Source organism: Hypanus sabinus, chromosome 7, assembly GCF_030144855.1.
Source record: "Hypanus sabinus isolate sHypSab1 chromosome 7, sHypSab1.hap1, whole genome shotgun sequence".
Taxonomy (NCBI): Eukaryota; Metazoa; Chordata; class Chondrichthyes; order Myliobatiformes; family Dasyatidae; genus Hypanus; species Hypanus sabinus.
Window position 1 is genome coordinate 96,872,616 of NC_082712.1, and position 16,265 is coordinate 96,888,880.

The 16,265-nt window shown below is 49.7% G+C and overlaps 1 protein-coding gene across 4 annotated transcripts in view; it reads left to right on the top strand.

Moving 5' to 3' along the window:
• The window catches only part of LOC132397019 (acetylcholinesterase-like), a 79,630-nt gene that overhangs the window by 23,307 nt on the left and 40,058 nt on the right, over nt 1-16,265 (top strand). The window contains exon 1 of one of the 4 annotated variants that reach the window (XM_059975240.1): nt 470-506. The exons of the other annotated variants lie outside the window; for them this stretch is intronic. The gene's annotated coding sequence lies outside the window, so the exon portion shown is untranslated. Of the gene's footprint in view, nt 1-469; nt 507-16,265 lie in introns of those variants that run through there. 4 annotated transcript variants of the gene reach the window in all.

The window sequence follows — 16,265 nt, forward strand, 5'->3', positions numbered from 1 at the left end:
AACCCTTAGCCTCCTGATTCAGAGTGGTGTCAATCAGTGTGGGGGACGGGGGTATAAAATTTAAAACCCAGCCTGACTCATCACCACCTTAGAAACACGGCTGAGATCGAGGGTCTGCCCCGGAGCTATGCAGAATCCTGGCACCGGCTCCCTTGTCCCAACGTTGCAGGACCCTGTTCAGGCCTCCAGCTACATTTAATAGTGTGTTTATTTATAAAGTGGCGCAATTATTTATAGTCTTGAGCCTTAGCGCATTTATTTATAAAGAGTTGGCCCAGTGACATTGGACACAAGCCCAAGGACTTGCGGTTTTATCAAAGGGTGCCCTGACTCGAAGCCCGCCTACTTTTGGGTGCTGCCCTGCGTGGGTGGGCTAGCTGACCTACAAAACACAGCTGTGGGCAGGGCTTTTTGTTTGTTGATCATAAACTTCTGAATGCTGAAGGAAAATTGAACGAGTTCCATCCAGTTGATTCTGGTTTGCAGGTGACTTGCTGTCTGAGTCGGTGAGTGTTTTTGACTGTGAGCCGCTGTTTTCCACTCCCAATGCATCAGAGATGGGCTGGTGGACAGCCGAGTCGCAACAACTGTGACTCTCACCCCTCTGCAAATGCACCCTCGCACCCGCCTGTACCTGTAAACAATGTGCTGATTGGCCTCCTATAGAGAGGGAACAACCCTGGCACGGTAGTGTAGTGGTTAGCACAACACTTTACAGTACCAGCGAACCCTGCCACTGCCTGTAAGGAGTCTGTGTATTCTCCCAGTGACACTTGGGATTCCTCATCGTGCCCCAGTTTTCTCCCACAGTCCAAAGACGTACCAGTTACTTGGTCATTGTGAATTGTCCCGTGATTAGGCTCGGGTTAAATCGGGGGTTGCTGGGTGGCACAGCTTGAAGGGCCAGGGGCGCCTGCTCCACACTGTATCTCAATCAGTATGTGGAGCAGACTCGATGGGCCAAATGGCCTAATTCTGCTCCTATATCTTGCGGTCTATTTTGTTGGGGCTCAGGCAAAACCTAGAATCAACATTGTCTTATTGTTAAAACTGTGGTTGGAATTTTGATTTTATTTTCTTTTTTAAAGATTTTCCCTGAGAATATCTGAAGATAGGAATAGTTCTCTTTGCCACTTGCATCTGCCCACCAATTAATGATCATGGCAAATCTGCTCCTGGCCCTGTGTCCTTTCCTATGCAAGTTCATTAGCCCTCGATTCCCTGATCTCCCAAAATATATCATCATTACCATATGCTACCACAAGATTAATTTTCTTGCAGGCATTTACAGGAAAGCAATAAATACAATTATACATTAAATACATTGTAAATTGTAAATACATTACAATTGATACATGACCAGAAACTCCTAATGTGCAAAAGCAGACAAACTGCACGACAAAAAACAAGTTGTGGAGTCCTTGAAAGTTGGGCTCTAGGTCGTAGAGTTGATGTGAGTGAAGTTATCCACGTCGGTTCAGGAGCCTGATGGTTGTCAGGTGATAATTGTTCCTGAACTGGTGGTGTGGGACCTAAAGGCTCCTGTACCCCCTCCTCAAGGGCAGTAGCAAAAAGACAGCAAGGCCTGGGTGGTGGAGGTCCTTGATGATGGATCCTGATTCCAGCAGCAGGACTCCTTGTAAATGTGTTCAGTGGTGGGGAGGGCTTTGCCCGTGATGGACTGGGCTGCATCCACCACGTTCCGTAATCGTTTCCATTCCTGGGCATTGGAGTCTCCATACCAGGCCATGACGCAAACAGTCGGGATTCTCTCCACTCTGCATCTATAGAATTTTGTCAAAGTTGTTGGTGACTTGCTGAATCTACACAAGGAAGCAGAGGTGTTGCTATGCCTTCTCTGTGACGGTGCTTGCATGCTGGTCATTGATATATGAAAGCCAAGCAGTTTAAAACTGCTGCCCCCTCCACCTCAGTCCTCTCTCAAGGACCTCCAGCTGTCTCCTCCTGGAGATGATAATCAGCTCTTTATTCTACCTACTTTGAGTGAGAAGATTTCCGCTCTGCCTTCCATATGCTCCAGTAATCCGGTAGGTTGTTTGTCATGTTCACATTCACTGCATGAACATCAAAACTTGCATGTTTGTTCAACCATGACCAATACAGTTTGAGATTGTGCTGGGGCAGCCTGTGTGTTGCCATGCTTTCAATGCCAATGCAGCATGCCCACAACTGTATGTATGCTCTCCAAATGGGAAGGAAACTGGAGCACCTGGAGGAAACCCACAGGGTTACAGGGAGAATGTACAAACTCCTTACAGGCAGCGGCAGGCATTGAACCCTGATTGCTTGCACTATAAAACATTGCACTAGTCCAGGGATTCCCAACCTTTTTTATGCCGTGACCCCTACCATTAACTGAGAGGTGTGTGGAGCCCAGGTTGGGAACCCCTGGGCTAGCCGCTTTGCTACCATGCCATTCACGTGTTTGTTCTTGCAACACAGTGCATCAAGTGAAGAACAATTTGTGGAGCAATCCCATCAGTCACATGGAAAGCGGCCAGTGAGTGAGTGGGCCAGTGAAGGAGTGGAGATTTGAGGCTTTGACGAGAAGAGGCAGAGGACGAGCTTCACTCCAAGTGAGCTAAGGCCAGGCAAGTTCCTTTCAAAGGAGAAAGTTTCAAAAGTTGAGGCAAATATTGGGTAGGTCATGGCAGCTGAGATCGGCCCCGTGGTTAGTTCATCCTGCAGCATGTGGGAAATCAGGGATACTTCCAGTGTCCCTGACAACTGTGTACAGAAAGTGTGTCCAACTGCAGCTTCTGGCAGACCACATTAAGCGTCTGGAGCTGCGATTGGATTCATACTGGAGCATCCACGATGCTGAGAAAGTCGTGAATAGTACGTTCAGTGAGTTGGCCACACCGCAGATAAAGGCTACATAGGGAGAAAGGGAAGGGGTGGCCACTGGACAGTGTAGCAGTAGGTAGGTAGTACAGGAGTCCCCTGAGGTCATCGCCCTCCTAAACAGATATACTGTTTTGGATACTGTTGGGGGAGATGTCTCATCAGGGGAAGGCAGCAGCAGCCGAGTTCATTGCACCATGGGTGGCTCTGCGGAACAGGAGGAAAGGAAAAGGCGTGGGAGAACTATAGTGATAGGGGATTCGATTGTAAGGGGAATAGATAGGCGTTTCTGCGGCTGCAAACAAGACTCCAGGATGGTATGTTGCCTCCCTGGTGCAAGGGTCAAGGATGTCTCTGAGCGGCTGCAGGACATTCTGGAATGGGAGGGTGAACAGCCAGTGGTCGTGGTGCACATAGGTACCAACGATATAGGTAAAAAACGGGATGAGGTCCTACAAGGTGAATTTAGGGAGTTAGGAGATAAACTAAAAAGTAGGACCACAAAGGTAATAATCTCTGGATTACTACCAGTGCCACGTGCTAGTCAGAGTAGAAATAGGAGGATATTTCAGATGAATACGTGGCTTGAAAAATGGTGCAAGGGGGAGGGATTCAAATTTCTGGGGCATTGGAACCAGGTCTGGGGGAGGTGGGACCAATATAAACAAGACGGTCTGCACCTGGGCTGGACTGGAACAAATGTCCTAGGGGGAGCATTTGCTACTGCTGTTCAGGAGGCTTTAAACTAATGTGGCAGGGGGATGGGAACAAGTGCAGAGAGACAGAGGGGTGTAAAATGAGGGTAGAAGCAAAAAGTAGTGTGAAAAGTAAAAGTGGCAGGCAGGCAAATCCAGGGCAAAAAGCAAAAAGAGCCACTTTTCAACATAATTGTATAAGGGCTAAGAGTGTTTTAAAAACAAGCCTGAAGGCTTTGTGTGTCAATGCGAGGAGCATTCGTAACAAGGTGGATGAATTGAATGTGCAGATAGTTATTAATGAATATGATATAGTTGGGATCACAGAGACATGGCTCCAGGGTGACCAAGGATGGGAGCTCAACATCCAGGGATATTCAATATTCAGGAGGGATAGACAGGAAAGAAAAGGAGGTGGGGTAGCATTGCTGGTTAGAGAGGAGATTAATGCAATAGAAAGGAAGGACATTAGCCTGGAGGATGTGGAGTCGATATGGGTAGAGCTGCATAACACTAAGGGGCAGAAAATGCTGGTGGGAGTTGTGTACAGGCCACTTAACAGTAGTAGTGAGGTTGGGGATGGCATTAAACAGGAAATTAGAAATGCGTGCAATAAAGGAACAGTAGTTATAATGGGTGACTTCAATCTACATATAGATTGGGTGAACCAAATTGGTAAGGGTGCTGAGGAAGAGGACTTCTTGGAATGTATGCGGGATGGTTTTCTGAACCAACATGTCGAGGAACCAACTAGAGAGCAGGCCATTCTAGATTGGGTATTGAGCAATGAGGAAGGGTTAGTTAGCAATCTTGTTGTGCAAGGCTCCTTGGGTAAGAATTACCATAATATGGTGGAATTCTTCATTAAGATGGAGAGTGACATAGTTAATTCAGAAACAAAGGTTCTGAACTTAAAGAAGGGTAACTTTGAAGGTATGAGATGTGAATTAGCTAAGATAGACTGGCAAATGATACTTAAAGGGTTGACGGTGGATATGCAATGGCAAGCATTTAAAGATCGCATGGATGAACTACAACAATTGTTCATCCCAGTTTGGCAAAAGAATAAACCAGGGAAGGTAGTGCACCCGTGGCTAACAAGGGAAATTAGGGATAGTATCAAGTCCAAAGAAGAAACATATAAATTAGCAAAAAAAAAAGCAGCACACCTGAGGACTGGGAGAAATTCAGAGACCAGCAGAGGAGGACAAAGGGCTTAATTAGGAAAGGGAGAAAAGATTATGAGAGCAAGCTGGCAGGGAACATAAAAACTGACTGTAAAAGCTTTTATAGATACTTGAAAAGAAAAAGGTTGGTCAAGACAAATGTAGGTCCTTTACAGTCAGAAACAGGTGAATTGATCATAGGGAACAAAGACATGGCAGACCAATTGAATAACTACTTTGGTTCTGTCCTCACTAAGGAGGAAATAAATAATCTTCCGGAAATAGTAAGGGACTGAGGGTCTAGTGAGATGGAGGAACTGAGGGAAATACATGTTAGGTAAATTGAAGGGATTAAAGGCAGATAAATCCCCAGGGCCAGATGGTCTGCATCCCAGAGTGCTTAAGGAAGTAGCCCAAGAAATAGTGGATGCATTGGTGATAATTTTTCAAAACTCCTTAGATTCTGGATTAGTTCCTGAGGATTGGAGGGTGGCTAATGTAACCCCACTTTTTTAAAAAAGGAGGGAGAGAGAAACCGGGGAATTATAGACCGGTTAATCTGATATCAGTGGTGGGAAAATGCTAGAGTCAGTTATCAAAGATGTGATAACAGCACATTTGGAAAGAGGTGAAATCGTCGGACAAAGTCAGCATGGATTTGTGAAAGGAAAATCATGTCTGACGAACCTTATAGAATTTTTTGAAGATGTAACTAGTAGAGTGGATAGGGGACAGCCAGTGGATGTGGTATATTTAGATTTTCAAAAGGCTTTTGACAAGGTCCCACACAGGAGATTAGTGTGCAAACTTAAAGCACACAGTATTGGGGGTATGGTATTGATGTGGATAGAGAATTGGTTGGCAGACAGGAAGCAAAGAGTGGGAGTAAACGGGACCTTTTCAGAATGGCAGGCAGTGACTAGTGGGGTACCGCAAGGCTCAGTGCTGGGACCCCAGTTGTTTACAATATATATTAATGATTTAGACGAGGGAATGAAATGCAGCATCTCCAAGTTTGCGGATGACATGAAGCTGGGTGGCGGTGTTAGCTGTGAGGAGGATGCTAAGAGGATGCAGGGTGACTTGGATAGGTTAGGTGAGTGGGCAAATTCATGGCAGATGCAATTTAATGTGGATAAATGTGAGGTTATCCATTTTGGTTGCAAGAACAGGAAAACAGATTATTATCTGAACGATGGCCGATTAGGAAAAGGGGAGATGCAACAAGACCTGGGTGTCATTGTACACCAGTCATTGAAGGTGGGCATGCAGGTACAGCAGGCGGTGAAGAAGGCAAATGGTATGTTGGCATTCATAGCAAAAGGATTTGAGTACAGGAGCAGGGAGGTTCTACTGCAGTTGTACAAGGCCTTGGTGAGACCGCACCTAGAGTATTGTGTGCAGTTTTGGTCCCCTAATCTGATGAAAGACATTCTTGCTATAGACGGAGTACAGAGAAGGTTCACCAGATTGATTCCTGGGATGGCAGGACTTTCATATGAAGAAAGACTGGATCGACTAGGCTTATGCTCACTGGAATTTAGAAGATTGAGGGGGGATCTTATTGAAACGTATAAAATTCTAAAGGGATTGGGCAGGCTAGATGCAGGAAGATTGTTTCCGATGTTGGGGAAGTCCAGAATGAGGGGTCACAGTTTAAGGATAAAGTGGAAGCCTTTTGGGACCGAGATGAGGAAAAACTTCTTCACAGAGAGAGTGGTGAATCTGTGGAATTCTCTGCCACAGGAAACAGTTAAGGCTGGTTCATTGGCTATATTTAAGAGGAAGTTAGATATGGCCCTTGTGGCTAAAGGGATCGGGGGTATGGAGAGAAAGCAGGTACAGGGTTCTGAGTTGGAGGATCAGCCATGATCATACTGAATGGTGGTGCAGGCTCGAAGGGCCGAATGACCTACTTCTGCACCTATTTTCTATGTTTCTATTTCCCCCATGTTTCCCAGTAACCCGTTCTCTACCCAACCCCAGTGTTGGCGCGTGGCCAAGTGGTTAAGGCATCCGTCTAGTTATCTGAAGGTCACTAGTTCGAGCCTTGGCTGTGGCTGCGTGTGTGTCTTTGAGCAAGGCACTTCACCACACATTGCTCTGCGACGACACCAGTGCCAAGCTGTATGGGTCCTAATGCCATCGGTGGCATGGAGAGGGGAGACTTGCAGCTTGGGCAACTGCCAGTCTTCCATTTTTTTTGCGCCCTGGAAACTTTCCAAGGCACCAATCCATGGTCTATCAAGACTAACTGAGGCCTACACCTACACACACACACCCCGCCCACCCCAAACTGCAGTCAGTTTTCTGACTCCCTGGCAGAACTTGCAACGGGCAAATAACCCACCAATAACCCCGCCACTGTCTGTAAGGAACTTGTACATTCTTCCCATAACCGTGTGGGTTTCCTCCCACAGTCCGAAGATGTATCAATTGGTAGGTTAATTGGTCCTTGTAAACTGTCCTGTGATTAGGCCAAGGTTAAATCGGGATGCTAGGCAGTGTGGTTCGAAGGCCCTCAATAACAGTAACTAGAGGATTAGTTGGGGAATAAAGAATGTCTGGCCAAAGTTTACAGATCATTCAGTTAGCAAACAGTGGTTGCTCACTGTACAATCAGCAGGTCTTGTGAGGAGGGACCCAGCAGCCAACCACAGGCAGGGAGGGGAGGATCATGTGATGCAACCAATCAGAGGACACAAGATGGTGGGGGCTCCCAGTTTACCTGTTTGTTTTAGTGAGTTATCTGTAAGTTTCTGAGGGAAACCTTGAGATAACACTCACCTCAATGATTAGCAGCCCCTCTGCTGTCTGGCTCCTGCCCTCTCCCCAGCACCCACTCTATAGGGACTTGATGGCAAAAACACAGAACATAGATTAGTACAGGCCCTTTGGCCCACCATGTTGTACTGACCTTTTAACCTACTCTAAAATCAATCTAGCCCGCCCTCCTCACATGGCCCTCAATTTTTTTTTCCCCAGCATCCATGTGCCTTAGATGTCTTTAATATACCTGCCTTTATCACCATCCTGGCAGTAGCATGTATCTACCACTTTTAAATAGAAACTTACTTCCAATTGCCTTAAAACAATGCCCCCTCATATTAGCCATTTTCATCCTGACAAAAAGGTCTGTTATCCACTCAATCTATGCCTCTCAAACAGGAGAAAATCTGCAGATCCTGGAAATCCAAAGGAACACACACAAAATGCTGGAGAAACTCAGCAAGTCAGGCAGCATCATTGGAAAAGAGTAAACAGTTGACATTTCAGGCCAAGACCCTTCATCAAGACTTTATCATCTAAGCCTCCTATTAACTTGTATATCTCTTATCAAGTCACCATTCATCCTCCTCTCCAGAGAAAAGCCCCAGCTTTCTCAACTTACTCTGATAAGACATTCTCTCTGTAATTTAGGCAGCATCCTGGTAAATCTTTGCACTCTCTCTAAAGCTTCTACATTCTTCCTGTAATGTAATGACCAGGCTGAACACTGTACTCCCAAGTGTGGTTTTACAGAGCTGCAACATTGCCACCCAACTCTTGAATTCAACCCCTGCCTAATGAAGGGCAGCACACCATACACCTTATTAACCACCCTATCAACTTGTCCATAGGACTGGCCAAAACTAACTCCTTCTTTCCTCTGGGATAAGAATCCAGAGAAACTGCGACATGGTTTGACATGGAGATTGTTTACAGTTTGTCCAATTATCACCCTTGCAGTACCACAACATGGAGCAGAAGCTGTTCTGACCTATACACCAAACAACATAAAGACTCTTACCTGTCCTCTGTCTCGATGGTATCAGTAGTAGCTGAATAAGATACCCTTCTTGTCCAGTTCAGGAGACTCCAGCAACTACCCAAACTGGCTCTCCAGTACTGGGGAATGCTACACTACTGGAGGAAATATCGTAGAGAAGTACAGCACAGAAACAAGCCATTTGGCCCATCTAGTCCATGCCAAACCATTTAATCTGCCTACTTCCATTGACCTGCACCTGTACCATAGCCCTCCATTCCCTACCATCCATGACCCTATCCAAACTTCTCTTAAACATTGATAGCAGGCTTACATGCACCACCTCTGCTGGCGGCTCATTACACACTCTCACCACCCTCTGAGTGAAGATATTTCCTCATGTTCCCCTTAAACTTTTCACCCTTCACCCTTAACAAATGACCTCTTGATAAATGTTCTTTGGATACATTAAATCTTGGCCCTTTTTTTTCACAATGTCAAGTGGATTTTCATTTTTAAAAATTCCCTGGCATCATAAGGGTCAACAGCAGAAATCGATGGACTAGAACATAGAACAGTACAGCGCACTAAAGACCCTTCAGCCCATTTTATTGTGCCAATCTTTTAACTTGCTGTAAAATCAATCTAATGCTCCCATGCCATTATAACCCTTCATTTTTGTACAGTCCATGTGCCTATTGTGTATAGTGTGTTGACATTCGTCAACCGTGGGATTGAGCACAAGAACCGAGCAGTATTGTTATAGCTATACAAGACCTTGGTCAGGCCCCCCTTGCAGTACTCTGCTCAGTTCTGGACACCTCACTACAGGAAGGATGTGGATACTATAGACAGAGTGCAGAGGAGACTTACAAGGTGTTACCTGGATTGGGGAGCATGACTTATGAAAATAGGTTGAGTGAACTCAGCCTTTTCTCCTTGGAGTGACAGAGGATGAGAGGTGACCTGATAGAGGTGTACAAGATGATGAGAGGCATTGATTGTGTGGATAGCCAGAGGCTTTTTCTAGGGCTGAAATGGCTAACATGAGGGGGCATAGTTCTAAGCTGCTTGGAAATGGGTACCAAGGGGATGTCAGGGTAAGTTTTCCACACACACAGTAGTGGGTTTCGGAGTTAATGATGCTTTATCATGGTGGAGATGCTGTTCCTGTTGGCCTCTTCCAATACTAGGTGGTACTAGTGAAGCCTATGCAAGATTAAGGAAAAGAATCTTTGAAGACCGCAATGTATGGGTCCAAAGAAAATTCTTGGTCTATAGAGCCTACATTACTGTACAGAGTTGAGTCACGGACCACCTGAAATCCCTGGAATAACACCATCAAAGATCCTTATGAAATATTTTGAGGATCAGCTGGAAGGGCAGACACAGTAACAGCAGCACATTGGAGAAGGCCAACATGAACAAAATCTTCACCACAATATCATCTTGTACACCCCTCCTCCTCCTTCGCTCCAAAGAGAAAAGCCCCAGCTTGCTCAGTCTTTTCCCTTAAGACACACTGTCTAAATATTCAGGAATTTATGTTACTTGTTGAGAGCTTTTGCTGTGCACAGACTGGCTGCTATATTTCCAACATTACAACATCACTTTTTAAAAGTACTTCAGCTGTCTAACTGGGGCTTTCTGTTGATGATAAATTGCTATAGAAATTTCTCCCCCTCCCATCACCATGGTACATCTCTACCAAAGGAGGTGTAAGGCGCTCCTTCCCTCCGCTAGCCTGCAGGTCCCCCCTTGGACAAGGTGTAGCACCTGTTTAGATTCCCCCACCCACTGATCAGGATTAGGGTCATGTGAAACCATGGGATCAGATGGTGGATGGTCGTACAAGCAGCCGGTGTAGATCACAAGTCCTGGTTATGTGACCACTGACACCAGGCAGACAATCTCTGAAGAGTACTGTTGATGGCTGGGGTCACCCATCTTGTAAAGACGCTGCCCAGAGAAAGGCAATGGCAAACCACTTCTGTAGGACAATTTGCTAAGAACAATCATGGTCATGGAAAGACCGTGATTGCTTACCTCGTAAGACATGGCACATAACGAACAAATCTTTGTTAACTCTGTGAATGCTCAGTGAGAAGGAGTCCCCTCTCTGGCTCTGTACAATTCATTAAGAAATAATATGCCTGAATTGGAGGCTGTTCAGGGAAGGTCACTGGAATTACTATGGTGGAGCGATGTGCGACACACAGCGCTGAAATAACGACACGCAGTCAGTAAGTTGTTTGGAGACTAGTTTATTCAAATTTCACGGCGCTGGCATTTAATCCCTAGTGCCCGCCCTCTCCGGGCAGAAATGACGTCAGAGGTGCATTACCAAAGTCTCCCCCCGCGTGCTGGCTTGAGCCACGTGAGCTGGTTCACCTGCGCAGAAAGTGGGTCGCCATATAACCCCCCCCCCAGAACCGGTGATACACCCCCCCAATGTCCACAGTCTGGATCATTCTCTGTTTGGGAGGTCTGCCTCTGCGCCGCGGTGCCTGAATCTCAACCGGCTGCGCCAACGCCACATGGGCTGGTTTGAGTCGGTCCACCATGAAAACCTCCTCTTTCCCCCCAATGTCCAGAACGTACATGGACCCATTGTTGTTGTAGATCACCTTGAATGGCCCCTCATACAGCCACTGTAGCACTGCCCGGTGTCTGCCCCTTCGTACAAACACAAACTTACAGTCCTGCAGGTCCTTGGGTACATGGGTCGGGGTCCGTCCATGCTGAGAAGTCGGTACGGGGGCCAGGTTGCCGAGCCTCTCGCATAGTCTGTCCAGGACTGCTGCGGGTTCTTCCTCTTGCCCCCTTGTGGCTGGTATGAACTCTCCCGGGACAGCCAGGGGCGCGCCATACACCAACTTGGCCAACGAGGTGTGTAGATCCTCTTCGGGTGCTGTGCGGATTCCAAGCAGGACCCAGGGAAGCTCATCCACCCAGTTAGGTCCTCTCAGGCGGGCCATGAGAGCCGACTTCAAGTGATGGTGGAAGCGTTCCACTAGTCCGTTCGACTGTGGGTGGTAGGCAGTTGTGTGGTGCAGCTGCGTTCCCAACAGGCTGGCCACAGCCGACCACAGGCTGGAGGTGAACTGGGCGCCTCTGTCGGAGGTAATGTGGGCCGGTACCCCGAAGCATGCTACCCAGGTTGCGATCAGTGCTCGGGCGCAGGAATTGGCAGATGTGTCGGTGAGCGGGACCGACTCTGGCCACCTCGTGAACCAGTCTACCATAGTTAGGAGGTACCACGCCCCTCAGGACACTGGTAAGGGGGCCCTCGATATCCACATGAATGTGGTCGAACCTCCGGTGGGTGGGTTTGAACTGCTGTGGTGGGGCTTTAGTGTGCCGCTGCAGCTTGGCTGTTTGGCGCTGTGTGCACATTCTGGCCCATTCACTGACCTGCTCGCGAAGTCTGTGCCACGCGAACTTGCTGAAGACCAGCCGGACGGTTGTCCTGATAGATGGGTGCGCTAAACCGTGTATGGAATTGAAAACTCGCCACCTCCAGGCTTCCGGGACAATGGGGCGAGGTTGGCTGGTAGCCACATCGCACAGGAGGGTCCTCTCACCTGGGCCTACGAGGAAGTCTTGCAGCTGCAAACCTGAGACTGCAGTCCTGTAGCTGGGCATCTCATCGTCTGCCTGCTGCACCTCCACCAGTGCTGCATAGTCCACCCCCAGGGACAGAGCCTGGACAGCTGGTCTGGAGAGTGCGTCCTCCATGACATTGTCCTTTCCTGAGACATGCTGGATGTCCTTCGTGTACTCGGAGATGTAGGACAGATGTCGCTGCTGGCGAGCTGACCAAGGATCGGACACCTTCGTGAACACAAATGTCAACAGTTTGTGGTCCGTGAACGCGGTGAACGGCCTGCCTTCCAAGAAGTACCTGAAATGCCGGATTGCCAGATATAGTGCCAACAGCTCCCGGTCAAAAACACTGTACTTGAGTTCGGGTGGTCGTAGCTACTTGCTGAAGAACGCCAGGGATTGCCAGCGCCCCTCGATGAGCTGCTCCAGCACCCCACCAACTGTTGGGTCGGATGCATCCACCGTGAGTGCGGTCAGAACATCCATTCTGGGGTGCACCAGCATCGCGGCATCTGCCAAGGCTTCCTTGGCTTTAACAAAAGCGGCCGTGGCCTCCTCCTCCCAAGTAATGTCTTTGCCTTTACCCGACATCAGGGGGTACAAAGGGCGCATAATACGGGTTGCTGAGGGGAGGAAATGGTGGTAGGAGTTCACCATACCAACGAACTCCTGTAGGCCTTTGACCGTGTTGGGCCGGGCAAAGTGGCGGATCGCGTCTACCTTGGTGGGCAGAGGTGTTGCCCCGTCTTTGGTAATCCTGTGGCCCCGGAAGTCGATGGTATCGAGACCGAGCTGGCTTTTGGCCGGGTTGATCGTGAGGCCAAAATCACTCAAGTGGGAGTACAGCTGGCGGAGGTGGGACAGATGCTCCTGACGACGACTGCTGGCTATAAGGATGTCGTCCAAATAGATGAACGCAAAGTCCAGGTCGCGTCCCACCACGTCCATTAGCCACTGGAACATCTGTGCGGAATTCTTTAGGCCAAACGGCATTCGGAGGAACGCGAACAGGCCGAACGTGGTGCTGTGAGCAGTTTTGGGGATGTCTTCAGGGTGCACTGGGATTTGATGGTATCCCCGGACGAGGTCTACTTTGGAAAATATTCTTGTCCCGTGCAGGTTTGCTGCAAAGTCCTGTATGTGCGGCACGGGGTAGCAGTCTGGAGTTGTAGCCTCCTTCAGTCTGCGGTAGTCGCCGCATGGTCTCCAACCCCCAGCTGCTTTGGGCACCATGTGCAGGGGGGAGGCCCATGGGCTGTTGGACCTCCGTACGATTCCCAATTCCTCCATCCTCTTTAACTCCTCCTTCGCCAGGCGGAGCTTTTCCGGGGGGAGCCATCATGCACGGGCGTGGAGGGGTGGTCCCTGGGTCAGGATGTGGTGCTGAACCCCGTGTCTGGGCATGGCTGCCGTGAACTGCGGTGCCAGAATCGATGGAAAGTCCGCCAGGATTCTGGTGAATTTGTTTTCCGACACCATGATGGAGTCCAGGTATGGGGCCGGCAACTTGGCTTCACCCAGGGAGAACGTCTGGAAAGTCTCGGTATGTACCAGTCTTTTCCCTTGCAAGTCGACCAGCAGGCTGTGAGCTCGCAAGAAGTCCGCCCCCAGGAGTGGTTGGGCGACTGCGGCCAGTGTGAAGTCCCACGTGAACCGGCTGGCGCCGGACTGCAGCTGCACTGTGCGGGTGCCGTAGGTCCGTATAGTACTGCCGTTTGCGGCCCTCGGTGGGTCCTGGCTTCCTGTTGCAGGTGTTGTACCCCGTCAGGGACAAGATGCTGATCTCCGCTCTGGTGTCAACCAAGAAGCGGCATCCCGACTGTTTGTCCCAGATATACAAGAGGCTGTCCTGGTGGCCAGCCGCCATAGTCATTAGCGGCAGCTGGCCCTGGCCCTTGCAGGGCAGGCGACAATGGCAGGCTTCTGTGCCCCACTGCTGGTGGTAGAAACACCACTGTTCACTGGCCTCCTCACTCCTGCCTCTGTGTTGTGTGCGCCCCCCTGCCAGGCCTGGTCTGGTCCACTGTTGGGCACGTGGCCTGGTAACGTCTGCCCGGACCACCACCTTCCGAGGGTCGCTGAAATCTGCATCGGGAAGTTGCTCTAGGAACGCTTGCTTGAACATGAGGCAGGGCTTGTGTCCATCAGCCAGGGACAGCATCTAGTTCATCAATGCTGACGGCAGTCTGTCTCCCAAACCGTCCAGGTGAAGCAGGCAGGCATCCCGCTCAGGCCGTGAGAGACCAAAGGTCCCAATGAGCAGCGCTTTGAATGCTTCATATTTGCCTTCTTCCGGGGGCGACTGTATGAAATCCGCAACCTGGGCAGCCGTCTGCTGGTCAAGGGCGCTCACCACGTGGTAGTAACGCGTGGAATCAGAGGATATCTGCCGAATCTGGAACTGGGCTTCTGCTTGGCTAAACCACACGCGTGGTCGCAGCATCCAGAAAGTCAGCAGTTTGAGCGAAACTGCGTGAACAGATGAAGAGTCAGTCATCTTTAGTCCAAATCCCGTTTGGACCGTCGGGGTCACGAATGTAGCGATGTGCTACACACAGCGCTGAAATAACGACACGCAGTCGGTAAGTCGTTTTAAGACTTATTCAAACTTTGTGGTGCTGGCATTTAATCCCTAGCGCCTCTCCGGACGGAAATGATGTTGGAGGTGCATTACTGAAGTCTCTCCCTGTGTACTGGCCATTTGTGAGCCGGTTCACCTGTGCAGAAAGAGGGTCGCCAAATAGGAATGAAAAGGTTGAACAGATTAGCCTGTGCTCTTTGGAGCTCAGAATGGAAGGGGATTTTATTTTAATTGTTGGCTTTCTGTTCCTGCTGGATGGACCTACAACTGCGGAGTTGTACTTAGAAGCTGAAATGAAAGGGAATTTCCTTTCTCGGATGGATGAGGATGCTTGGAATTTGCAACCCCCCTCCCCACCACTGCAGAATCATAGAGGAGGACTTTTGTTCTCTAGAAGAGACGGGGTTAATGGGGATCAGTCAGTGAAGTTATTTGGAGAAGTACTACTGGTCCCAGCTCTGACATCACTCCCACCCGGAGAGGGACCAAAGATGACCGACTCTTCATCTGTTCACGCAGTTTCGCTAAAACTGCCGACTTTCTGGACGCTGCGACCATGTGTGTGGTTTAGCCAAGCAGAAGCCCAGTTCCAGATTTGGCAGATACCCTCTGATTCCACGCGTTACTACCACGTGGTTAGCGCCTTTGACCAGGAAAATGCCAACCAGGTTTCATACAGTTGCCCCCGGAAGAAGGCAAATATGAAGCATTCAAAGCGCTGCTCATTGGGACCTTTGGCCTCTCACGGCGTGAGCGGGGTGCCCGCCTGCTTCACCTGGACGGTTTGGGAGACAGACTGCCGTCAGCATTGATGAACGAGATGCTGGCCCTGGCTGACGGACACAAGCCCTGCCTCATGTTCAAGCAAGCGTTCCCGGAGCAACTGCCCGAGGACATACATCTGCTGCTGGCCGACGCAGATTTCAGCGACCCCCGGAAGGTGGCGGCCCAGGCAGACGTGCTGTGGAAAGCCAAGAGGGAGAGCATGGCGTCCGTCGGTCAGATTACCAGGCCACGTGCCCAACAGCAGACCAGACCAGGCCCGGTGGTGGGGGGGGGGGGGGGGGCACACAACACAGACAGGAGTGAGGAGGCCAGTGAACAGTGGTGTTTCTACCACCAGTGGTGGGGCACAGAAGCCCGCCATTGTCGCCCACCCTGCAAGGGCCAGGGCCAGCTGCCGCTAATGGCTATGGCAGCTGGCCACCAGGACAGCCTCTTATACGTCTGGGACAAACAGTCGGAACGCCGCTTCTTGGTCGACACCAGAGCAGAAATCAGCGACTTGCCCCCGACGGGGTACGACACCCGCAACAGGAAGCCAGGACTCACCCTGAGGGCTGCAAACGGCAGCACGATACGGACCTACGGCACCCGCACAGTGCAGCTGCAGTTTGGCGCCAGCCGGTTCACGTGGGACTTCTCACTGGCCGCGGTGGCCCAACCACTCCTGGTGGTGGACTTCTTGCGAGCTCACAGCCTGCTGGTTGACTTGCAGGGGAAAAGACTGGTACATGCCGAGACTTTCCAGACGTTCTCCCTGGGTGAAGCCAAGTTGCCGGCCCCACACCTGGACTCCATCACCCTGTCGGAAAACAAATTCA